At 43.0% G+C, this 27,681-nt stretch overlaps 1 protein-coding gene across 10 annotated transcripts in view; it reads left to right on the top strand.

Moving 5' to 3' along the window:
* Positions 1 to 27,681, top strand: part of prdm16 (PR domain containing 16) — a 166,607-nt gene that overhangs the window by 87,809 nt on the left and 51,117 nt on the right. The window lies entirely within an intron of this gene.

Below are 27,681 nucleotides of genomic sequence, written 5' to 3' on the forward strand. Positions count from 1 at the left end.
AAAAAAAACTGACACACGCACACACACTGTGACCGATACGTCCCATTGACCAGTCACTGACCACTTTATGAGGTGATAAATTTATTGAAGAGGCTGGGCAGTTTGCTTTTACGGCCAGAGTCACCGGGTCAAGAAAGGACAGCGAGAGAATTCATGTCCATCTAATGGTCCGTGAAAGAACAATGCTGCAGCAGAGTGGACACTCTTTCTCAAGAATGAATGATTCCATGCAGGCGCAGCTCCGAGTCAAGTCAATGGCAAGATAGTTGAAACCCAAATCAATGGTTGAAAATGGGACGGCAGTAAATTATGAGTCGTTATTATTCAGTTTAAGTGGAGCAGTTCATATTTGTAGTTTAGCAGCAGCATTCCAAATACTCCAAAACCCACTATGGGCATTATAGTTTTTTACTTTTTTTTTTTCAATTCAAAACTGATTGACTGGCATAACTATAATAATACAATACAAAATGGTTGAAATACGAGCTTTAAATGAAAGCATTTGTTTACAGTTTTCGAGGGGACTTTGATTAATGTTGGTTGACAGAACAGAGCTAAAAACATCATTATGTCTCATGAGTGCCGTCCATCATGGATTTAGCCTTCAGAGAAATTGAAAATGAGATGTGGAATTTGTCTCCAAAGTTTCCGTGTGCCTTATCTTACATGACGGGACGGTCAAAACATCAGGAGCAGAACTAATGGTGGACTATTTTTCAATGCATAATCCAGCTCCCCTTAATAAAAGCAGTGTGTGAGAGGAGACGCCTTAGCAAGACCTATTTCACTTAGAATGTCTTTTGGCGTAATTTACATTTATGACCAGTATGGCCCTTAGAAAAACAAAATCACTTACATTTCCTCATTTACATTTCAGGTCAAGGGTCTTGTTGCTATTCCCTCTATAAACAGGCAGGCATGCAAATCCCAGACTGCTTGGTTGATTTGAAATCCTACATTAGTCAATGAGCTTTTTTTAAGCGTTGACCGCAGGTGGTTTGGGCCGGTCCCTGTTCCCCACATGTTCGTACAATGTGGAAAAACCGAGACGTTTTTTATAAACTACCTAACCACCTCGGCACGCACACACATTTACACGCTAGTTATTTAGCTAGCTATTTACACTAGTGCAAAGACGCAAATACACACACAAATGCACTAATAGGAGCGTGATGTGCAACACACAGGCTCACACAGAATACAGACATACAGTATGCTTACCTACGATACATACAATAAAAACACACACACACACACACACACTGGCCACATCTCATTATGCAGAGTGTGAGTTGCGGTGGGCCCTCATCGGGCGGTGGCAGGCCACATGCCTGTTATGAATATGAATGAAATTATGCATGAGCCATTCCTTATGACATGACTCATTCATCCACATCGTGCAGTCACACACACAAACACAGGTCATGAGCACATGCACATAAACATTGACTTCTCCTTTCTCCACCATGTCATTAACATTGCTACGCTTGATTAAGGCAGAATGTTAATTGAGTTGTAGCTTGTGAATAAACTACTTCACTTCAGAAAGGTGTGTGTGTGTGTGTGTGTGTGTGTGTGTGTGTGTGTGTTTGCATGACTGCAAGTGTTAGTTCTCATTTGTTTCTGAGCTTTATTAAAACAGATGTTATTATGTGTGTTATATATATTTTATATAAAGGGGAATATTAGAACAGTGCACACTATCAAGTGGATGTAAACTGTATTTCGGCCACTATGGTCACGGATTAATTCCGGCCTCTCCGAGCACCGACAAATCAAACTAACCACAATCAGTGGTTCATTCCATGCTGACTCAGTGTGAAAAGAATGTAAAGACAAATGGGGGCACTGCAGAGTCGGGGTTAAGACGAGGGATAAAACGGAAGCAAAGATGTTTTTGTAGCTTCTCCATCCACTTACAGAAAACTGCTGTGTGTGTGTGTGTGTGTGTGTGTGTGCGTGTGTGTGTGTGTGTGAGAGAGAGAGAGAGAGAGAGAGAGAGAGAGAGAGAGAGAGAGTTTAAGGCCTTGGCTACATATACAGCACTTGCTTAGATATGGATCAAGCCATATTGGCTTACACACATACGTCTTCACATCCCACCCACAGAAAATCAAAACATGTGTTATCGGAATTCCCTGTCTTCTTACTTCATCCATCCTCTTTCACTCATTTCATCCTCCTCCCTCCCTCTCAGCCGATGGTGTTGTGGGAGATATAGATTGCTATCAGTGGCTATTGATGGGAATTGCTTGGTTTTGGTACGGTCCAGCTATACAAAACAGGACTATCCGTCTGTTTAGCTGTCCCTGCTTACGTATATTCTCATTCACACACTGCACATACACTTAAGTGTGTGTATGTGTGAACGGTAATTGGGTACTGTAAGACTTGTGTTTCTTTTTGGATTCATTGGATTTAAAAGTGGTAGCCAGATAGGGAGCAGAGGGTAAGAAGGCAGTCTGTGCTCTGTGTGTGTGTTGTGAGAGTGTGTGTGTGTGTTTGTGTGTTAATCCTCATCTTCAGAAGAGCGCTGCTGTCCATCCCGACGTGTGTAAACACTCCAGCAGATCAGATGGCAGATAATGACTTCCAGATAGACACCCTCCATTCAACCAGCAGGAAAATCAATGAGCACTGATTGCTTTTTTCCCAAGACGATCATCTCCCCCAAAGGCTACTATCTATCTATCTCTCTCTCTCTCCTTCTATCTCTCTGTCTCTCATTTTTCTGTCTCTCTCTCTCTCTCTCTCTCTCTCTCTCTCTCTCTCTCTCTCTCTCTCTCTCTCTCTCTCCATTCATTCACCTCTCAATACTACTGAGATTGAATCAGTTCATGCTGCTTTCACCGGGGATTTACTGTGAAAAGATACAGCGAAATATCTCTTTAAGACGATCAAGTCCCCGTTACTCCGCCGGTGTCACTCTTCCTCTCTTATTTGTCTGAGTGAAGGTGGACATGCCTGCCTCACATATTTCTCTTCAGCACTGATGGTTTACAGATAGCGATTCATGCCTTTCTTTCTATTCTTGACAGATATGTGCTTTTTTTATTCAAAGTCTAGTCGTTGTTCCATCTGCATTGTGATGCAGAAGTAAATGTGTGTGTTTGGATGCAGCATTATTTGTAAATGAGAAAATGAGAGGGGTTGATATGAACTCTGACCTATAAGTAGATTTTTCCCACTCCATGTTGAAAGACTAGGGAGCCAAATGGGGGTCAGCTGCAGTTGTGAGTGCATGTGTGTATGTGCATGCAGTGGTGTGTGGATGTCTGTTTTCCCATATCAAGCTGGGGAATTGAATCTCTAAATATGCTAGCTAAATGACCCTAAATGTATGAGGGCTATTATGTGGACAGAGGGAGGCTCATGGGTCACAGAAGTGATCCAATGCTTCAGGCCATAGTTTACCCCCTGCCAACAGCACCGCACTCCCCCCATCCCTCCCCCTGCTTAAATAGGCTCATGATTGATTGATAATTATGATAATTTGTTTGAAATGATTATCTGGATATTATAATCACTGCCACCCCCGGTGCGCCACGGGGGCAAGTCATTTTTCATACTACTGAACGTCACAAATGCCCCCTGGTTACAGGGGTGGCTCTGTATGTAAAGAACGTGGACATTCTCTGAGATTAACGTGGCAAATTTACAAGAAAACGCTCACAAATTTGCCAGATTATGAAGTCCTACATTTACGAGAGAGAAAAATCTGAAAAATAGTCAAAATAGTGTTTGTTTTGTTAAGGTACCACATCCCTTCACTTTGCAAGGCTGGATCAATCTCATCACACCACAGATGCAATCATTAAACACTGCCGTAATGTGAGCCGCCGAGTGCAAGATATATTATATTCTAGGGGACTCTCCATCCATCCATCCATCCATCCATCCATCCAAAACACAGATCTTTGAGGAGTCAAAGATACAAGATACTTTCCCGTAACCTCAACAATATGGGTATTACTGTCTATAAACATCAAAATTCAGACGGCTGGCGTTACCACATCTTATATTACCCTTTCGCCCGACTCCATAATTGTTTTTTTGTTGTTTTTTTTACAATGGCCTAATACACCATTGTAGAGAAAAGAGCCTTCAGTTAATCAGTGGACAATAATCAGTAAATTAACTTCCCAATTCAAGCACTTGAGTAACCCTTATTTATACCATTATGTCCTAAAAGTAATAAAAAATGCACCAAAAACCAAATCCAGAGTTATTTTCTTCCTCTGTTAATGTAAATGAGATTGAGGCTGGACCAAGTGTGTGTGTGTGTGTGTGTGTCATAGTAATGAACGGGGCTCCGCCTCCAACACTATATCCACTTCCCTTTATATATCCATGAGTCGGTTCACTAGGGCCATGACTTGACTGTGGAGTGATGTGCCCAAAGAGCAGGAAATGGCCCAAACCCATATGCTCTACACACACAGAAACATAAATAGAAAGGCCTAGATAGTTGGAATTTACCAAAACAACCCACACAGTATGGCATAGATACGATGCATGGATGGCTGTAGAGCTGAAATGTGTCTTAAAATCAAGTCAATCATCAGAAAATGTTAGTTATTAAACAACGATAGGTCAGACAAAATAAGCTATCCGAATGCTTTACATGGGTTCTGGGACATTGTGAGAAATAGTTTGAACTTCTTTCTTTCTTTTTTTTTATTGACTAAAACGATGAGAATTAATCTTTAATTAAAAATGTAATGAGCATGTAGGTAAGATAGATATATGGATGGAAAGGTGTGTCTACCCAAAGTGAGAGAGTCGGCCGACTTTACCAGTGTGATTTACTTCATGTCTGCTCTTGAAAACATACAAACTGATGCATGATCAGGAAGTTCCCAAACCATCTTCTTGTCATTCTCAGGCAGTGAGCAAACATGGCGTAGCTCCAATCATCACGTCTTCTCTGTCATCTGAAGGAAAAGAAGGGGAGGGGTGTGTTAGCATGTGTGTATTGAGGGGGTGCAGGAATAATATTTGCGGTTTTCGCTTCACCCCGAGATGACTTAATGATGATATAGGTCCCTTTCTTCTGCTGGGCAGGGTTACGTTTTAATGGGCCCTGAGTGACATGTTTTCATTTGGCTCTGTAACCTGCCCCCCCCTCCCCTCCCCAGTACCACCACCTTCACCCCCCCCCCTTCAAAATATACACCGCCAGATCCTGCACTGTGTCAGGTCAGACAAGAGAAAAAGAAAGTGGTTTGAAACCAGAGGCAGTCAGCACTGAGCTTCCATGTTGGTGTGGTAGGTTAACGGAGGGATGGGGAGTGGTCCCCTCGCAGACGGGCAGACAAATATGCAGAGACTGAGCTCACATGGTCGAAATCATGTATGTTGGGGAATGTTTGGATCCTAAGGCGGGATAATCTTTCAAAGCATACCGCTTGCCTCCGAACATCGACCTGTGCTTAGAGAAGGTTAAATTAAAAAAGAATTCTCCCGCGAAATACTCAGTGCATGTAAGTTTGAAAGGTGGCTCTGATAGGTTTGTAGCTTGCTCGTTTGCCGAGGATGGAGGGATGTCACTGGCAACAAAGATCCATCTCAAGCCACTCCGGTAAATCTGCTGTTGATCTGTCGGGTCAAGATGTTCCAAGTACTCAAAATGTGCACACAAACCCAAATACACTCCTTCTACACCATAGCTCTAAAGTTTTGCTGGTGGTGTCATATTGAACCATTTATCGACTCATTATTGTTTATGTATTGATTGTGCTGCAGGGGTGGTTGGATCAGTTTCCATTGGTATTTTTAGAATTTTCAGCAAACTACAAACTTTTCTTTGCTGGCATATTCCTTTATTGTTTCTTTAATCGCTGGTTACGTTGATTAAAGACAACCAAGTCGTCTGTCCAGACTTTGTTAGCCAATAGTGTTCATCTATGGAAGGTCTCATGGTCTGGACAAAGTCAGGGTTGTTGGAGAGGAGGTGGGGTGTAGGAGGAGAGGTGAAGACAGAAAGAAATGCTCTTTCTCTCTCGGCCTGTCTTGTCTGTGGGAACTGTCCCAGTTATGGTCACTGCAGAATGCTGTCATTATGCCTTGTGAGGAGCTTTCACTCAAAGGCCACTGCTGTGTGTCACTGCTGTGTTCATGCCTGTGTGTGTCCGAGCGCCACTTTTTAACTTGCAATGGCACTTTTAACTGTGTGTGTGCATGTGTGTGTGTGTGTGTGTGGGCCCTGACTGACGCATCTCTGTTGTTATCGCTGATCAAAACCGAACGTCACAATGGAGTGAAGCGCTGGGAGAGGAATTCAAGTGGGAACGAAAGAAAGAAAGAGTGGAACAGATAGAGAGAGACAGAGCGAGGGGGCGGAGGAGAAGCACGAGGTGATCGGAGGCACTTTCACATCAGCTGGCTCCCTGACCTCTCGCTTGCTCTCTCTTTCTCTCCCTCCCTTCTTTTCTTGTGCCTTTCACTCTCTCTATCCTTCTCTCGTTCCCTCTCTTGCAGTCTTTGTCTCTCCATAATCTCTCTCCCAGTGGCCATTCCAACACATTCTCTGGGGTCACCCAACAAAAGGAGGAGGGCGATAGTCTGACAGTTGCGGGGGCTGTCATATGGGTTCGCTCGCACACACACTCACTTTCACATTTTTTTTTTTTTACTATCCATAAGAGGACATACTGTTGCTCCCTAATGTCTTTTTTTTAAGTTATTTTTTTGGCCTTTTTGCCTTTATCGTGATAGGACAGCATGCGAGTGAAAGGAGGGGAAGAGATGGGGATGACATGCAGAAAGGGCCACCGGTCGGATTTGAACCCGGGGCCGTTGCAGGCCGTCTTAGCCTCGGTACATGGGGCGCCAACTCTACCACTGAGCTATCCGTTCCCCCGCTCCCTAATGTCTAAGGAAACTAAATTCCTTTCTTAAACACTCCAATGTCTGGGGTAATTTTTCTAAGTGTAATACTTTTTGACATATTGTGTAATTTTCTTTCTCTAGCTTTGGATATCCTGTCAAACATAGGCCTACTGTAGGTGATATTTTAATATTTTACTAACTGGAAAGGTGTTTTACGGCTGAAATTTCATCATCCCAGAAAAGGTACTTTCAGGTCTTGCTTAATCCTAAACTTAATCCCAATGGTGATATTCTGATGTTTACCGTAAACCCAGGGACATTATATTGTCAAAAGAGGTTGTTAGATATTCTTTTGTAGTATTTGAATATCTCACATGACAACTTTTATCCTTACTATTTATTGGTAAAATGTACCCACTTTGGAGGATTACCGCCATCTTTGTGTGCTTTAAAGAACATATGGCGCTCACACACTTCAAAAAAGTAAAAAAAAACACACGCACACAAAAGACACAGACACACACACACACTCTTGTCTTGTCTGTCAAGAAAGCAGTGAGTCCATTAAGGCAGACGGAGTGAATGCAGAAGGCCGGCTGGTCAAGCATTGGTGATAATAACATGACGACCCACATGGCGTTGCCACGGAGACTTGGGAGCCAGGGGGAGGCAGAGAACAGAGAGTTGTGTGGTCCAGCTCTTCAAAAATATTTTCACGTGTCAGACAAGGATCTCCCTTCATCTGTTCGTGAGAACGGCTGGGTGCATTTGAAACTATGCGTTGTAAGAGGGAGTATTTCTTTTGTGTTAGGAAAGTCCTCATGTCACACTCAGCTCTAACTTTTAATGTAATTTCCAGTTGTTGCAGCAGTATATTGCACCGCATCTCATCTTTTTATTTTGCAGCTCAGAATATCTCACAAAATACTTTAACATGCTGTGCTTTAGTAGCTATACATGTGATGTATAAAAGAAAATGGGGGCTTTCGACACACCACGCCAAATCTTTAAATGTCCTTTTTTTTAACATTTCATTAATAAACTTGAAAAGCGGAAGGACAGAAATGCCTTGGGAGATGGGGAGGTGTTGACACAACTCACTGTCCATGGATAGACAGGCAAAAGACAGAGTTCAAGCAAGAGAGTGAGCGTCAGTAAAGATGGAAACCCTGAGAGGGCAAGAGACAGCCGGAGGCAGGGGGATGGGGGGCAAGACAGGGAAGGAATGCCAGAATGCCCAAGAGAGGCAAGAACTGCCAGCCCAGTCACAGACACAGCCCGTCTGGGGAAGAAAGACAGGGAGTGGGGGTGAGAGGCTGGCCCCGCCAACACAAGGTCATGTGAAAAAAGATCCCCCTTTCTCCACCCACCCACCTACCCATCCATCCATCCCTGTGTCCGCACATCGCGGATATTTTAGTTAGTCAAAACATTTGAAAATTGTTTGTAAAAAAGAAAAGAGTAGGAGGGGAGCAAACAGACTCGGGGTGTGGTAGATGTGAAGGATGAGGCAATGGCAGGAGACAGTGGCAGTGTGTCTGGGTATAACGGGTCTTAGGGGAGCTTTTAGCCACAGAGTGGTAAGTGACGCGTGCCGTGTGTTGAGGCTGCTCTGGTTAACTGTCTTCTTACTTGGAAGCAGGGCCTCAGACACACACATGCACATGCAATAGGCAAATACCCGTGAGTTTATCCCAGACCATGTGTTTAAATGTCTGTCTCTATACCACGGAAAGAGTGGCTGTTGTGCAGATAACAGCTCGTATAATAAATACACAAACAAATTTATGACATGATTTGGCAAAAAAAATAGTATAGCTCCATATCGGCTAGATGTGTAGGTAAGCAACACATTAGCTGTATTAATGACCACTGATGGGTGATTTTACCAGTTATTTAAGCATGTAACTGCTATTTGTTGGTCAAAATTCTGGCTGCTTCTGACTTAATTCTCATAATTCATCTGGATGATTTTTATTATCATCGGCAAAGAGGAAAAAGTATACATACTTTTGTTTATTTGAAACAGGACTCAAATGCATGTACCAAATCTTATCCTGAGGAGTGTAGTTTGTAGTTTTTGTTTCAACAAATTTTTCCATAAAGTTATATAATGATGTATAGTGATCGCTTGTAATGCAGTCAGTGCATTGTTGACAAAAATCAGTTTTTCTTCCCAGCTGGTTCAGAAATTTAGATGTAGAACACGATGCACAATGTAAAAAATGACTTTATATATTTATTTTATAATTATCACTTATTTTATGCATTCATTTTTTCTCCATTTCACGGTATCTATACCTGCTGCTGCAAATAAGGATAATCCACCCTCAAACACATTCTGAGACCAGGGGTTCTGTCCTCTCCATCCCTACTTTATCCTTTATCCTCACTTCCTTCCCTCTCCCCCTCCTTCCATCTCTCTCCTTCCCTCCGATCTCGGCTGAACAGTATGGTCTTTGACTGAGTCTTAATCTTCATTACAGGGCATTAGTCCACTGGGGAGGCCCTGTCTCGTCTCCCCACAGCGCAGCCTGGCACTGTCCCGCAAGGGACGTCCCGCAACGGCACAGCACACACCCTGCCAACCCCCCCCACCGGCTTCACCTTGGTCACCCCTTCGCTCAAATGAACTGTTAAATAAACGGCAGGCCTTAATCCACATGAAGGAGTCGGGTGGAGGTGGTGGAGTAAGTGGCAAGGCTGGTCAGGAGAAACAATAGAGCCAGCCCTGGACGCCTCCATTTAAAGCAACCATCAATCATACTCACCATGAGATTTTATTCTCATTCTTTTCTTTTGGACGTAGATTTTATCATTAATGACTAAATCTCAGGGAATCAGGGCGACAGTAAGCTGAGGCATGTGGCTCAGCACTCATATGCAGTCCACGAGCATGGCCTAGTGTCTGGTGATGCCTATGTAACCCGTTCTCTGAAGAGGAAAGTGACATACACACACTATTTTACATCGCTGCAGCTTCCCTTTTTCTGCATTTGGCTTTTTACTGTCGCATGGCTCGCTGTCTCAGTATATATAACATATTGTCACATTTATGTTGGCACTTTTTGTGTTTTTAAACAAACACACACACAAAAAAACGTGCACACACAGCCACATCGGCATATCACCTCTTCACTGAGCTCATTAACAAGGACAGTTGACTCGCTGTGAATTAGATAATTAAGGAGGATGGCTAATTCAGTAAACAAGCATCGGGGCCGTCACCCCTAATTAAGTGATTACAAGGAAGAGCACACTCAGCCGGCACAGCGCTAATTAACACACGCACAGACACGTGTGAGGACATTGAGAATTATCTGTTAGAGAAACAATGATTAGGCCGAGTGGGGGATCCCACGAGAGGCAAGCAATGAGAGGAGATCCCACACACACACACACACATTGAGCATCATCCAGAGAGAGGGGTTTTCTCTGTCTTAATTCATAGTGGATAATCCTTACATTGAAACGGATGGCAACAGCTCACTGTGGTCACATTTGGTGACCTGCATTCTGCTCATACAAACCCTCCTAGACAATGCCTGTGGCCTGCACACGATCTAACAGCGATGCCGAGATGTTGGGCACGGGCTCAGTTTAAATGCAATCACACCTTCTTTCCTTTTCACTGGTGATTATTGTCTCCAGCAATAGACTTTCACAGAGAAATGCTATACCCAAATGTAATAATCCAATCAAATATTTGTATATATTTACATATTTGGTTGTGCTTCTTCAATCCGCTACGGTAATATTGAAACCCATTTTGTTTTGTTTTTTCCACACTCCATGGGAATACACTGTACACCGGGAGTCAACCCCGCTCTAATCTCAGCTGTGACATTTCAGATCGAGATGCTCATACGAGGGTATTATCATAGAGAGTGTTTCCCTTGGGAGAATTATCCAGAACATTAACCAGGGAGTCAAAGTGATTATTTTTGCTCCAATTCTCCTTGGGGAATATTGTAGCATGTATGTGACATGATTTATTCCAATATAAACTATATCTAGTCAAATATTTATTTGGATATTAATGGCTTTGCTCAGTGAAAAGGGATTCTGCCGTGAAAATGTAAAATCTGTGATTTGAAACTGTACCAAATTCAAAATGAGCTCTTTGTGTCCAACAGATTCACGCAAAAAAGAGATTATCTTTTCATCATTCATTTTCAATCAGCTGGATTTTCACAGCAGAGCACAAAAGCAAATCAGCTTGGCTTAAAATCCACTTACAATGGAAAAAAAAAATAAAGCATTAATTAAGAATCGCCCTGGGGATGAAGTCTAATTATTTTTTGAAGTAGAAAAGATTTTCCACATTGGTCAGGATAACTGTGGTGCGGTGTTATCTGCTAACAATAAAGTCGGCCTTTCGACTCCCCTCCGCCATTGTGAGGCTGATTTAAGATCCCCAGCTAATGGGCATACCTGGCTGACAAACATGACTTCTTAGCAGGTGACTCCTGTCAAGTTTGACTGAAATAACAGGTAAATGAATTAGCAATAAAGTGGACTTAGGGTAACAGGCAGGGGTGCCCATTATTACTGCTCCTAATCACTAAAGAGATGCCATTCACTTGACTTACGAAGGCAGCATTTTTCACCGCTTGCTGGCCACCGGCCCCCTCAGAGCCACAACATATTTCTAATGGAAGGCTCGCTGCTTGAGCTCCAACCTCCTGAAAGCCCCCAACCATTTCTTTCTTTCGCTCTCTTTTCTCTCCTCTACCCACACCCCACTCCCCCCCCCTTTCCCTCCTGTAAGATTATCAGTTTTGATTACCGCCGGCAACAGGCTCTTACCAGCGGTCGGAAGCGGCGTCTCACAGACCTGAAAGGCCCTCAGCAGGTTGCAAGAAGCTTTTGAAATTATGGGGCTGGGCTCAGAGGGAAAGTGCTCTGCGTGCTGCTCCGTGGCCATTTAATCAACTCCTGACTTTTGATAGTCAAATAATAGCTAATTACAGTAGCACCTGCCCACAGGGTTAAAGGCTGGAACAGATTTAATGAGAGAAGGAGAGGAGGGAGACAGCGGAAAAGAGACAAGAAAATGAAAGAGCATGAGGAGTAAAGAAAGAGGGAGACTGTATTATTATCTTCATATTGGGTGCAATGATTCCGTAAACCCGGGATTGTCTTGTGTGCCACCACCTCCTTCTCACAATTGGCAGTTGTTTTTCTCACATAGAGCACATGATTGACGAGGGTGGTGAGATTCAAGGGGAGAAGACTGAGATTGAAAGAGTGATTGACTTTGATTAATTTGATAGGTTTGTGCAAAAGTCAAAAAACAAGAAAATGGAAAAACATACTTATCTGAGCCTCAGTTTTCTAATTTGATAGCTGGAATCACTGCTGTGATTTGACCCAGCTAATGTTAATTATTTTCTCTTAAAAGAAGATTAATGTTCTCTAGAATTTGAAAATTAAGTGCAATTGACTTCCACCGCACAGTTAACAAAATTATTATTTTATATTCACAGAAATTCCTAAATCAACAGAATTAGTTTCTAATTAATAACTACGTGAAATAGCACCAGTGTCACTCCTTCATATTATCAGTCCTTTTCTGTCTCCCTGTCCACATCTCCAGGGAGGCCGTTAGAGAGAGAATGAGCAAAGAAGAATGGGGCTATTAAAGGGACAATTTGATAGTTCACTCACCGTGTCTGGCGTCCCTAAAACAAGATGTTCTTGATAGAGCACACCCAAACACCTTCCCCACACACACACACACGCACACACACACACACACAGCTCAGCTGGGGTGACACATCAAAGCATATTAAAAATGACCTATGTGTCAGTGCATTGATCTAAGACCAGGTGGCACCCATACATGCAGGCTGAGCTGCTTGTTTGCTTTAATGCCCTCTCTCTCTCTCTCTCTCTCTCTCTCTCTCTCTCTCTCTCTCTCTCTCTCTCTCTGTCTCTCTCTCCCTCCCTCCCTCCATCCCTCCCTCCATCCCCCCCCCCCCCCCCCCCCCCTCTCTCTCTCTTCTTCCTTTCTAGTGACCAGCAACAACTTAGTCCTGGCACTCTATTGTTCAGGCACAAAGGCTATGTAAAGACATGTCAGCGATTACAAAGCTGCAATGGCACAGCTCAATTACTCAAACGGTCCTGTGTACCGCATTGGAATACATGTGTTTGTAGGTGAGTGTGTGTGTGTGTGTGAGTGCGAGAACGAGAACCGGTCTGTGTACTCACAATGAGTGCGTAGCCCCTGTGAGATATTAACAGGGTTGTGGCTGTGTCAGCAGGGCCGCACTGTGTTTTTAGTCTTTCATGTTCCATTTATCTGACCCCTGACCCTAAAACACACCACAGCTTCACTTCAGCCCCCTTCATACACGCCTCTGCGCCTTCATACGCAAACACACGCACACATCCCCAAACACAGCCACGCACACATCTTCACGTACTACAAAGCAATCCATTTCTCTCTCTGACCCTCTCCCTCTCTGTGCTATCACAAACCATATTTGCCCCATCCAATCAGTTTGATTAATCATGCGCCAGACCACAGTCTTGCAATCAGATGACCAGAGCATTGTACCCCTTTCCAAACACACGCACACACACACACAAGCGCACACCCAAACTAGCGCTTGTGGGGAAGTATTTCCCCATAGACATCCTCAGTGTGACAGCACCATAAACTGGCCATTTATCAAAGTGTCCCCCCAGAACACGCACACACAAAGGCACTCACACACACACGCACACACACACACACACACACGCACACACACACATTAGAGGAATTGTCTGTGAGTATTGCCTAAGTTGTGGAAAAAGCTGTTTGGTTCATACAATATATCTATTCCAAGTTTTAATGAATTTAATTTAATTTCATTGTTCCTTAAAATATTTAAATATTGTTTTTCTGTCCAAATACATTTTTACATTGTATTGTTATTATTGTTATATTACTACAATTATGGTTAGTTTTTATTATTTGATTTTTATTTTTACAGGTGAAGTTGTTTTCTAAATTATGCATATACATGCACTGTCACTGTCACTGTATTTTAATGAGTGGACACAATAATCTGTATGTGTCTATTCATTTGTGTATCCATGAGGCCATTGCCCTTTAGTAGTAGTGCCATAATTCTGAGGCTTGAGTAATGCAGGGCCCCTACCGTTCTTTATGGTACATGGGTCAATAGTAATAATAGCAGAGATATTCATAGACATGTGGGGGGGCTCTCACTCTGCCATATCAGCTAGAGATTTAAAAGCCCTGTTTTTTTCCTCCCTACACACAGGCTCTCTTACTCTTTGTATCTCTCTCTTTCTGCGTGTCTCCATCTTTTTCTCACTTTTCTCCTCATCAATCTTTCAGCTGGGTTAGACAAAGTGGAAGCAGCAGGGGAAACAAAAAGCTCTCCAATATCGTAGCCACAAAACCATCGTGACCAATCCTGCTTCGGCTGACTATCCTATTTATTTCTACTTACACATGTTTTCACTTTTTTTTAAAACTGTTTTTAAAAAGAAATTGTAGGTGAGTCCTCTGTCAATAAAGCATCATACACACATGTCAAGAAAACACAGCACAGCATCACAGTTTCTCCACAGTAGATTAATCTCTCCGACATGGTTACAGCTTCTGTCCCAGTCAGCCATACTTGCCATGCAGGCGGGTTTGCAGCAGCTCATTGAAGCCCTTTTTATTGCAGGCCTGTGTTCCAGAGGGCACTCTGTGTCAGTAATCAGGATATGGGGGTTATCCTGGCTGACCTATGTATTGAGGCTGCTAGCGCAGCCATTAACAGCGCTAACACAAGTTAAAAGCACCGACTCTCACTGAGGAGGAAAGAGAGCCACTGGATTGTTGCCTTTAAACAACATGGCTGGCCAGGAATGAACTGGCAACCCGCCTAACCTGGCAACAAATGCTGTTAGAATTTTAGGCTTAGTCAACATATTAGTGCTACAAAACTTAGCAAAGACTTGTGACACATAAATAGGATTCTTAATGTTTCTTTTTAAAAGGGTCAGTTCTCCCAAATTCCAAAAAGCATATTATGTGACCAACTAGATTTTTTTTCTTTCCTCCGTTTTTGACCCTTTAACATGTAATGTATTGTATTATTCCGCTCGTAACCTAACCCTTGACCTTTTATCCAAAAGTCCATCAGTATCATCAAAGCAAAAAAGTCCTGACAGCTGCCGAAGGAGAGTGTAAGATGACCGTTGATTGTTTTCCAAAAGAATTAGCTCGGCCCGAACCTCTTGAGCCGAGCCATCTTTTGAATGGCTGACACTTTATTTGTTTTGTCCCTATAACAACAGAATCTCCTGAGCACCGCAGCGCTCCTTCGCCCTGGTATTGTCACATACAACAAGACTCACTTTTCCTCTCCTTGTCTTTGTGGCGTGGAAAAAAAAGCCCCAGGCTTTTTACACAATCACAGGAGGCAATGCTGAGGTATGTGTGTGCCGTGATAAGACAGAGCGATGGGAGACAGATATGGGAAGGGCAGAGGTGGTCACGCACACACACTCGCATAGAAACACATACGCGGGTACAGCTAGTGCCCAGAGAGCCCACATCCAGGATACATTATCCTGTGCTGAAAAATATTACCCAACCAGGAAATGTGCTTTTAATGTTTGAATATATATTTGATCAAAGATAATGAGTGACAGGGGAGACAAAGGGGTTCATATACACAACTTTGCTGTGTGTGTGTGTGTGTGTGTGTGTGTGTGTGTGTGTGTGTGTGTGTGTGTGTGTGTGTGTGTGTGTGTTTTGTCCGAGACCTGTGTGTGACTGCAATGGCATTACATGAATGTCCAGCTGTGTGCAGGCGCCCCCTATTGCTTATACCTTTCACTTTCCTCTCTGCAGAAAGCAAGCGAGGGAAAAGTTACACATGTGAAGGCACGGACACATTCACATTCATAAATGCATGTAGCAACAGCCATGTTATCGTATTACATATCTGAGGATGTACATTGTCTTATAAAATCCACAGTCTTTATCAAAATAATGTCAGACTTTATAGTGAAATAAAGGTGCTTAGCTTGCATGATCTCATAATAGCTCCGCACAACACTTCCCTTTCCTGCAGCGCACACACACACACACACACACACACACACACACACACACACATACACTCTCATTCTCACCCATCAATCCCAGCGTGACCCCGTTTCAAATTCATTAACAGGACTTCAAAATTTGCAGACACAGCAATCACCCCAAGCAAAATAAATTCCTGCGCCAGAGGAAAGAGAGTGCCTGTGTGTGTGTGTGTGTGTGTGTGTGTGTGTGTGTGTGTGTGTGTGTGTGTGTGTGTGTGTGTGTGTGTGTGTGTGTGTGTGTGTGTAAATTATAGCAGTGCCGTGTCGTCCACTGTGGAGTGTAGCGAGGAATCTGTTTGGACAACTGCTGAATGTTTTGGTTCCCCCACAGCGCCTTGGAAAGCCATGCAGCCTCTGTATCTTTTACAAATTAGCCTGCATCGTCCACCAAGCACTTTCTCTTATCCCGGACTAAGCCCCGTCTGCCCACCGCAGGACAACCCTGGGTGTGTTTGGGGTAGCTGGGCTTGTGAGGGGAAGAGAGGAGAGGAAAAAGCCAGATAATGGACATGATGATGTATAATAGTTTTCATATATCAATAACAGTCACAAAGGTTTTGTGAGTATGGTCACTGCATCGTCAAATGCTGATAATGACATTCAGGCATCGGAATACGAACTTGAGTCATTTCTTAATGATGTTTATTTGTCATAGCAATAAACTGTTGCTGTCAAAGGGAAAGTAAGCTTTTCAGGAACTGAAACAGATTTGTAAATTCTTCCAATTTATTGTAAACTGACATAGATTGCTTTAACTTCTAGTCAGTTATTACCAGCTTATAATATATCATGAACTCTATGCCAAACTTCTGTTAGCTACATCATATGTCATTGCAATATACATTGCAAAGCTACAAACATTAGCAAAGTTTTAAAGTTTTCATAGAAAACTAGTCAAACACAAAAGAAAATGGATTAAAAAGGCTGTCATGGTGCGAGACGGACAATTGTAAAAACCTATTACAAATGTGTCACCATAGTGGAAGTTAGCGTTGAGGCCTGACACAGTGTGTGAAGTTCTTTCCATCTGCTGTCAGTTGTAAATGTCCATCTGTGTCTGGTTAGCAGCACTGCTAAAGGCTACAGTAGGCCGAAGTGGGAGATATTTGATGGAGAAGGTCAAAGCTAGTCATGTGACGAGTGGAGCTGCTACACAGAGCGATGTTTTTACTACTGATTTATGATGTAAAAGCATTTGGGCTGGGGAAGCGATGGAAGAGAACCCATGTGTGAGTCAAATAGTCGATTTGATGATGATGTCTGCAGCAGAGATGGTATGGGTGTGTGCGTATTGAAGAGTGTAACTGTTCACTACTTCGCCCAACAACTGCCACCAATGAGTGAGCTCGTTTTTTTTTAGAGGAATAATTAAATAAGCCAGTCCGCCTTAAAGATTTCAACATCATGAAAACAAATTTGGCAAAGCTTAGATTTTGTGAAAGCCCACAAAAGACCACATAGAATGTACCCCACTTTCTCTTTTCCTGATTTTTTTCTTCTTCATGTGGGTCTCCTCTCCTCGTGATGTAGCGTGTCATATAGTATTAGGTGGTCCAGGGTTGAGGAGGAAATCCTCAGGGCCGAGTAGAGTCGCTGCTCAACAGTTTGGCCATTGTTCACCGTCTCAGACACCAACACCCCCTCTCAAAAAAAAAAAAAATGTGAGCCCATCAGGCAGACACTCTCTAAAACCCACAGCACGCCACAGTTGGAGAAAAGAGTACAAAGGTGTGTGTAAGAGAGAGAGATAGAGACATGCAACTAAGATACCTAGCCTTTATTGAAACCAGGATGTTGATGTATTAATGTACAATAGTTTAGACATGGGATAAAGTGTACACAGAGCTGCGGCTAGTAGTCTGCCTCTCCCTATGTTTTCCTCCCCAAGCATTGTGGGAGATTGAATTAATTATACACTCAAACAGCAGTAGTTTGTTGTCTTTAATTACAGATATAAGGATGCCATGTGTAGTAAAAAAAAAAAAAGATCTGTCAAGATGCCACAAAAGCAACGAGTCTTTGTTTTGCTGATAAAGCTTGAATACATATCAATAATAATATATAATATACAATAAATGCAATGTTTTGTAGGTTGGATCCTATATAGCTACGAGGCACACACAGGACCTCTGTCATCATTTCTAAATATGTTTAAGAGGCAGCAGTGCAGCAGCCAGAACAGTCCATCCCAGCCCATACGTGGCTAACCTTCGCTCCTTATCAGTGTGACATTTATTAAAATGAAAATGTCACATAGTTTGAAGAGGAGGCGGCGGAGGACATGATGAAAAATCCAATTATACAGCAGGAGTTTATTTTTCACTATATGATAACCTCAGCAGCTTTCATGTAAATGTATGAGTTACCTGATCCCGGCAAAAAAATGTAAATATGCACTTTTTCATAAATTTCGGTGATGGATCACTACGAATCACTACACTAATTGTCTGATGCCATGTTTCAGTTTGGGAGAACACCTTCATGAATCCGTCCCCTCATCATTACACAGAGTTGGCCCTCCCTAAAGAATGTAAATAATGAATTGTGGAAAAATGTGTGATTGTTGACTGTTAAAGTATGAACTGGCTCCTGTCACAATGATTGTAGTCATAGATGAGGCCTCATAACTAACTCAAGCTTTTCCGTAATTGTAACCAGCAGCAACATGAAAATAACATAAACCAGAAGGAGAATTCTGTCCGCTCTGTGTTCATCCACTTTATTTTAAAGGGTCCTGATGAGTAGTTGTCAGCTACCCTCTTTGCAAACACACAGGCCATGTGCCGCTGGCTGTTATCATGGGCACTGAGTGAATGTTTGTGGTAACTGCTGGTGCCCTTAAAAAACTATGCCAGGTTTTAACTGTTATTAAATGCTGAGAAGAGGTATAAAATGGGATTTATTCCTTTTTTTAACCAAATAAAATAAGACCTCCACAAACAAAGTAACAGTCTTTTCTTCACCAATTCTAAAGATCCATCCACTGTGATTTGTTTAAAGGCGTAACAGAAAAGAGAATGGGGCACTGGCACAACAGAGAGGAAATACAACAGGCTGAGAAATAGTAGGACGGCCAGAAACGTTTTCATGGGTCTTAGCGGGTTACTGAGTGACCAGCCAACATGTCACTGACCCTGGGTTGTCAACCGCTGTACACACAAAGACCATTTGCAGTCAGTCTTTGCAGCACAGACGCATGCATACACATGCAGACGGACACCCGAGGGGGAATGTTCTCTCACGGTGGTGCTAGTAATTGAATCAAGCCAAAACCGAACACTGCTACGTTTCCCCCGCCTGCCCTCGCCTCTGCCTTAAAAAGGTAAGCCTTGTGGCTGATGGGAAGCAGATGTGGACTGAGCCCTGCAAAGTAAAGGTGCAGAGTCAGTGCCCCACATCCACCCCTGGCCAGGAATATATCTTCATTAAGGAGAATAAGGGTGTCCACTTACATCTGCTACAGCACATCAAATCACACTCATCTGTGTGTGTGCGTGTGTGTGTGCGCGCGCGCATGTCTGGAGAGGAAAAGGGTGAATGATAACGGTGTGTGTGTGTGTGTGTGTGTGTGTGTGTGTGTGTGTGTGTGTGGACCCCTGGGATGTGACTGACACCTATTCCTATCACTAGACCCTGACAGCTCCACACGTCTGGCTCCAATATCCCCCCACTGTTTCTGTAGAAACGCCATCCCATACAACCATCCGATGCATAATGATACTTGTTAGCGCCAGGATATGTTTGTGATATGTGTGTGTGTGTGTCTGTCGGCGTGCGTTACCGCCTCAACTTCAGCTTGAGTCAGGCTTTACAACAGAAACAGGAAGTTGAGAGTTGAAGACCTGGGAGATTTATCTATCTTCATTCTTAAAATTGAAAGATAAAACCTGACTGAAATCGTAAAAGTAATTGTTTTACTTGGATATGACACATCTACTCCAGCTCTATTTTTGCGACGCACGGCATAATTCACATAATAAAGAACTTAATAATGAATGTGAACATTTTCACATGGCACTTATTTAAAAAAAAGTGACATTATAAATTACCCAATAAGAAACAATCACCTCTGAGGACTATAAGCTCTAGCTCAGGCCATGTCACCACCAGCAGCAGCAGCACTTCTTCCTAATTATCCTTTTTACCAGGCATTTTCTATTTTGGACCATTATACCATACATATGTAATTATGGTCTAAAACACTATATGTTCGGCCTAAATCTGGCTTGTCTCTTCAAAACCTCTGGATTGCTTTCCAAGACGTTACATAGCTGTAATTCTCTCCAGCTGTTGCATAAAACATATGGAGGACGTGAGGCGTTGGGGATAGATGGCAGTCAAAGCCAACATGACGAAGATAGAGATATTTACTGTTTCTATGACCACACAAATTCATTATGAGGCTAATACTACTACTGAAGTAGTTTGACTGTTTTTAACATTGTGGCCGTCATTCTTGTTAATTGTCTCTTTCTAATTTCCTTTGTGTGGACATGGAATTTACCTTTCATGAGAGCTGTCTCCCCTTTTGCTCTCTGTCTTGACAGTCTTCGTCTTTCCCCATCTATGCAGACACAACACAAACTAGGACTTTTTCTTTTCTCCCCTCCCTCTCCCTCAATCATCCCCTTCCTCCACCTCGGCCTCAGACGATTTGGCAGTTGCCGTAAGCGAAAAGAGGAGAGGAGTGCAAAAAAAACAAACAACAAAAAAAAACACAACCACTGCTGCCTGTCAGTCTCATCAGTTTTTAGAAAGCAAGAGAAAAGGAGATGTTGGGAGGAGAAAAGGAAGGAAAGGAGGTATTTGTTTTCACTGCAGTGTTGTAAAGCCCTGGTCAGATCACAAAGGAATTCTCACTCCCGTCACTGGAACGACTTTTAATATGTATTTTACATGTTTTTATTTGAGTCGACAGTTTGTGTGTGTCATAGGTGAAGCTGTGAATCCTGTTCAAAACCAATGAAGTCCTGAATTGCCGTTTCATTTTCACTTGGTTCTCCAGTCTGACATTGAGTTCATGTTATCCAGATTGGGAGGAGGGTTTACTTTGCCTACCCAATCAGGGATGGCTTGCTGCATTTAAAATGTGTCATGTTATAAATAAACGACCTGTATACCGGTAGTTTTATCAATGTTAGTTTTACCATTATTTAACTTTTGAATGATTCAAATAATTTTGCAGAATAGTGCATCCTTCATTCGTCAGGAAGATCACATGCAGACACAAAGATGACAGAAAATGCAACAAGTGGAGTTATAGGACACATAAGAGACTGACATGGAGGGAAAATATTAACTGAGCTGAAAGAGTGAAAGCCAAAAACAAGGAAGGAAGGAGACGAGGAGGTGCACTGCAGAGGCAGCGCAAGAGAAGACATCCCGAGAGAGAGACGGGTAGGGTAAGTTAGTGAGTGAGTAGCCCAGTGACAGACAGACTGAACCGGAGATGAGCGGGGAAATCCCCCCAGTGCACACATAATAAAATCACCCAGCTGCACTGTGTGTGTGTGTGTGTGTGTGTGTGTGTGTGTGTGTGTGTGTGTGTGTGTGTGTGTGTGTGTGTGTGTGTGTGTGTGTGTGTGTGTGTGTGTGTGTGTGCGTGCGTGCGTGCGTGCGTGCGTGCGTGCGTGCGTGCGTGCGTGCGTGTGTGTGCGTGCGCGCGCGCGCGCGCAATGTAACTGAGACAGTCGGAGGGGTGTATTCAGTTTATACAGTGTATTCTACCCTGAGGACTCCCTGTCTATATTATGTCATCCAAAAGCACTTATACAGACCTTCTGCTGGAACACACACTCACACTCACTCACGAATACACACACATACACACACACACACACACACACACACACACACAGGCAAGCCCTAATATATTCAGAGTCATATAGGCCTCCCACCATGTCAAAGCCAGGAGCTGTTCTATTAGTTCTGATGTATTCTGGCTGGACTTTCCTGCCTGACTTTTGTCTTAGCGTTGTTCCCCACCGTTTCTGATGGCCTTAACACACATGTGGTTTTTACGTCTTGCACAAAAACACACACTTGCATCCTTGCATACACACCTACCCTCCTAGGATTGCACTGCAGATGTTCAAAGCCATTAGAGTATTCTTGGCGTATAATTTACAAGTGCATTTGACTTTATTTTGGACATTGGTTTTCTTTCTGTTCCTCTCTAGTGACGATTATCTGGTTTTGAAATTGTTGAAGAGACTTTCTCATATCTGTGCTAAGCTGACATTGTGCAAAAATATGCAGCTAGCAAGTATGACATCATTGATACATTAGGTGTCTGAAGGGGTGTTTTGATGCTTGGATATGGGTTCTCCCAAGACCCCAGTTGGACCTCTGGGCTGCAAGATATTTTTGGCGTCCAGACCACATTGGTGGAGTATCCCAGAACACACACTGGCCCAAGAATCACCAGAAAGAGAGTGCCTGTAAAATGGAGAATACATTCTTTCGAGAGCCACAATCACTCTGAAATGACTCTTTATATAGATTTTGACCCTTTGGGACAAATACAAGTGGGAAAGTCTGCAGGAGTTGAATGATTTAACTATTTTATGTCATTCATTTGTGCGGGGAAGTCAAACATCTCAGCTATAGGACTTTGATTGGCCCAAAAACAAGTAAGCAATGACAAACAAAGAAACTTGACGTGACATTAGGCATCATGCCACTCAATCAATTTATGCTTGCAGCAATGCGCCAGTCTTGCTTGAGGCTGCACGGCCAAAGTGATCAAACCATCAGTCTGCCCTCTCTGTGTGGCACGTTTTTGCCTGTCAGTGCACATTCAGCATTTTCTAACAATACAGATGCGGCTGGGTGAAGAAATTTGAGGAGCTTCGAGAATGTCAGTTTGCCACAAGGAGAAACCCGCACAAAAAAAGATCCAAACGTTTCATTGTCACAATTCCACGTCGGCTCATGTCCGTGCGACCATCCCTGCGGAAAGTATAGCCAACGGTTTGGAGTCAGGAAACTCTGAAAGCCAAGAGAACACATGAGTGACAGTGAACCTGGAGGAAGAGAGGAGCAGCAAGAGAAAATATCCATGGCTTATTGTGTTAGCCTCCCACAGTGCTGCGAAGGACTAAATATGACACCCCTTCACCCTGACCCTGTCTTACAAGGGAAGAGTAAGAGAGACAGAGCACGGGAGAAAGAGAGAGAATGCTTGGTAGTGACCCGCCTCGACCCTGCCAGCTCTTCCTGACCTTCCTTGTAGCCCCATGCCGCTTAATTCTCCCTAATTACATTCCTCACTGACAGAAAGTTGGCCCCTGACCACCCCTGCAAAGGCCCAGGTAGCAAAACCAATCATAGCATGGCCGGGACACAGGGAGGATCCATCCACTGGAGGGGGGGGGGGGGGGGGGGGATAACCGGCGATGACAAATTAATTAATGGAAGTGGAAGAGAAACACACACACATATATATTTTTAGGTGTGTAGCTACTGTGCATGTGGTCTCACTCCCTCCAACCGGTGGATCCAGTGAGCTCTGCAGCATGTTGATATGACAGGCAGTGATGGATGGTGTTTAGTGTTGGACTCAGCAGTAAGTGGGGACGTGGGGGAAACCTGTTCCACATTCACTTTTTTAGAGACTGCAGCATGTGTGAAAGCCCGAGGAAAGGAAGCGAACATGGTAACATTACTGGAATTTGAAAAAAAAGAGCTACATTTAAACTCTCTTCAAGAGGAAGTGCAAACAGCCGTATAACATTAACAGAGCTTTTTCAATAGCAAAAGGGAAACTTGGAAATGAGATGTTAAGACATTTTGTGATGTGATGCGTGTGATATAGAAGTACGGCTGCCTGGCTCAGTGTTTTTATCGGGCAGTGCAGTCTCTGGCCAGTGTTTTGGTTCAGCTGCATGGGGTAGGGTTACAGGAGTTTGCCTGCATTTGTCTTTACAATGTAATTAAGGGATTTTTGGGGCCTACGGCCTCAGAATGACAAAGTCCTCTTGCTCGGAGAGCCGGGTTCTTGATAGGAAATCTATTAGCAAATCAATTGTAGAAAGTTAATACATTTTGTAGCCACCATACAGGTTGTTGCTTTTGAAAGTGTCCTGATAAACACATGCAGTGTGTTTATCAGGACGACACTGGTGCTTTTTTTAACCCGTAACATTAGTAAACTACACTGTATTGCACTTTCTACTCAGTGGGCCTCGTCTTTATCTCAGACTATTAACCAAAGTTCAAATGTCACCTCTGAAAGAGTGGATTGTGGAGGAAAACCTGTGCATCCCCCTGGTCATTACCGAGGCTCAACTCAATACAACAGTGTTGGCCTGTATTTGATATTCCATAAACATAATGGTCTCATGTGACTGTGGTTAGATAAATATCATGGACTTGGCCTGAAGGAGAGAAAAGGGGGAACGTTCCATTTTTTTATATCACATAATACAGCTCTTGTGTTCCCACAGAATACAAGGGGGCCTTCTCTTGGCCCCCTCTGCTAAATCCCTCAGCTATCTTTCAAACAGTGATAGTTACGGAAATTAGCGGCGCAGAAATCCATAAGCGTCCATCATCGGGGGGCTTATTAGTGTCTTTGTGAGGTTATGAGGGGAGGACAGAAGGCCCGGAGCACGGTGGGGACTCGGCTGAGACGCTACCTTCACATAACACACATGCAGAAGGACACGTGCGTTCAAATTGACACACACACACAGTTGTATACACCAGCAAACACACTCGTGCACACATATGGCCAGATGGAGATTGAAATGTCTCACTTTTTTACCTGCTGTGACAACAAAAAGTCAGGTTTTCTGACAAAACTAGGTTTTTCGTTTAATGTGACAGAAAAGATTCTTTATGACTTCATGTATGAATGAAGGTCTGAGTTTACTACACACATAGTGCATCACTCTCCTGCCCAGTCTCGGTAAAGAACACGCATAGAAATCAATATTGAGTAGAATTACCAGTATTATTAGTACAGATTTATCACACATCACAATTTTATTTGCCCTAGAAAAGATTTTGTGTCAATTTATTATTTATTCTCCATGTATTTTCTGTGAAGATGCCAGCTGATCTTTTTTAAGACAGTATTTGTATTCACTAAAACTGCACGTTAATGTTTAATAAATTTGGTTTTCATTAGTTCTGCTCATTAACATGTGCTTCTTTGACCTTGTTTCGATGATCTCATGTTAGGAGAAACGGTACAAAAGTAAATCATGGGTTACACGTACATTGCAAATTAAAGCAGGAGGAAGAAACGGGCACCATGAGACAAATAACATTACTTACTTCTCAAATTCTGCAAACCGTTGCTTATCTTGGGGCAAAAAGGGTTCTCTGACGCACACACACTCAAAGATTCACAAGCCTAGCAGAATTTCCATTCTATAGAACTTCCCAATAGTCCCCCTTCATCTCATTTCAGTGTGTGTGTGTGTGTGTGTGTGTGTGTGTGCGGTTGTTTGTTGGGGTTGTGGGGGGATAATAAATGGCGGCAGACATGGACATCGATTTCGGTAATAACACGGAGAGCAGAGCAGAGGCAGTGGCAGACGTCAGCCTGAGGTCCATCCATCTATGAAACAGGACATGCCAGTAATAGGAAAACACCACACACCGTTATGGCCAGGGGCAAAGCACACAGGCAACTTATCACAGCACTGAACTTTGATGCTTCGTCGCGCGCAGGGGAGAAAATATATATAATTCCATTATTTCTTCACAGATGATGAGACACAGGCCTTTTGTGTGTGTGTGTGTGTGTGTGGTGTGTGGGGGATGTTGTACCATGGTGAACGAAAAGGAAACGCACACACAAATAGGAATATACTCTTTCTGCTGACTACATATATACACTTGTTTATTTATTGAATTATTATAATTCCTTTGTTCCCCAAGAAAGGTGTGCTCTCTGGGGGCATGGCCAATTGATTGGTATGAGTGTTTGAGCATCTGCGAGCCGAAGTATACCTTATACCTCTTTGTAATAGCACCTTAAAGCACATGTCATGTAGCTAGATTGTGCATTTATTTTCAAGCTTGTTGAATAAATCAGAAGAAACCCCCTCCGTCCAAAGATGAGAACACAAGGCTTTGAACACACCAGGCCTACCGCTGGATACCGAGCCGACCACGGAGAAATCCAAGTCAAAGCGTGTCTTACTGCTCCATAAAAGAGAACTTGGTTGAACTTCAAACGCAGAGCTTCAATGTGCCTGCCGACCAAGCGCGAGTTCAAAGCTCCTGTGTCCAAAACATCAGTCCGGCTACTTAATCAAAGCCTGAACCTGGTAGTGCTCTAACTGCACAAAGGCCCCATCACTCTACTGTATAGCAGTAATAATACTGGGTGAAAGGACTGGCAGCCAGGGGATGATAAGAGAAAAGGATGTTTCGCCTCTCATCCAAGAAGCTTCTTCAGTTCTGGATGAACAGGCTTAGTGCTGACCAAATATTAGGGTTCTCTGCTGGTGCACTTTATCCGCAGTGTTTGTTGGAAACAACCAGCTTGCATTTAACAGCAAGACAAGTAGGCTCATTTATAGCAAGTCAAAGTGCCTCAATTAATTGGTGAGTATTTCATGCAAACCAAGTCCAGTCTACAATTTGATGCAGTAAAACAATAGTTGTATCCCTACTGGACCTTTTCCAAGTCAAAATGTTTCACAGTATACTAACCACAAATATACTGTACTTAATGAAATAAAACAAAGTCGGATTTACTGAGCAAACTTTGCACTTGAAATGGGCTCAGTTTCCAGACTTGGACTTGCATGTAACTGTGCTGTTCTATTAATAACGTAATAAAAATCCAAACAAGCATGGCCTCCACTCATTATAAAACGAGAAGTTCTGTTCCTTTTGGTTGGCAACTTCAATCCTTTGTACTGGTTTAAACGTCTGTGCTTGGCACAGTCCGGCAGCGTGTTGACCTCCATTTCACGCCAGGAAAGGAAAAATAACATCATTACAATTCTTGTCTTTTCCAAGCTCTGGGCTTTTCCTAATGGTGAAACGACTTCTTAAAACATTTCACTGGATTCAAAAGAAAGAGTCACCATTGCTTGGGGGTACAATAATACTTTGGTTGAGGGTGTTTATGAATGACTGAAAATACACACATTTATGCAGATATTTGAAGCACCGATTTCCCCCCACATCTATTCTCTTATAATTTATTTGTAAATCGTCATCAAGTCCACACATATAAGCACACACTACTTTAATAGTGTCCTTTATGATAGCCTTCCCTTTTACATTTTCCATCCTCCCCACACACACACACAGACATGCACACACCTCCTGTGTAATGAAAAGCAGATCAGTGCTGAAACAATCCCTGTTCTGTTACAGCCTGTCACTCACTCTCATCCAGAGAGTCTCTCCTCTTTCATTCTTTCGCCCCTGCTGTCTTATTTTCTCGCCTGACAGTCTCTTCTGCGGTTTTCCTCCTCCTGGCCTGTGGTTAAAAAGTAAGAAAGTAAATTATATAAACTATATTCTCAGAGGAAATTATAAAGGTAGACAGGAGATGATGTCTGTCTCTGTCTGTGTGTGTCTGTCTGTCTGTAGTTGTCGTTTCTGTTTAACTAAATTCTCTTCAGAATGAGCATGTGTGCGTTTAGCTCACCAGCTAAAACTCTTTCCTCGGGCTGGTGTGTGAATGGTGCATTTCCTCAAATGTTCCTCCTGTTACATTTGTGTTTCAACCTAAAAAATCACTTCCTGCTTTACTTATTCAATCTCCTG

Source organism: Eutrigla gurnardus, assembly GCF_963514095.1.
Source record: "Eutrigla gurnardus genome assembly, chromosome: 8".
Lineage (NCBI taxonomy): Eukaryota > Metazoa > Chordata > Actinopteri > Perciformes > Triglidae > Eutrigla > Eutrigla gurnardus.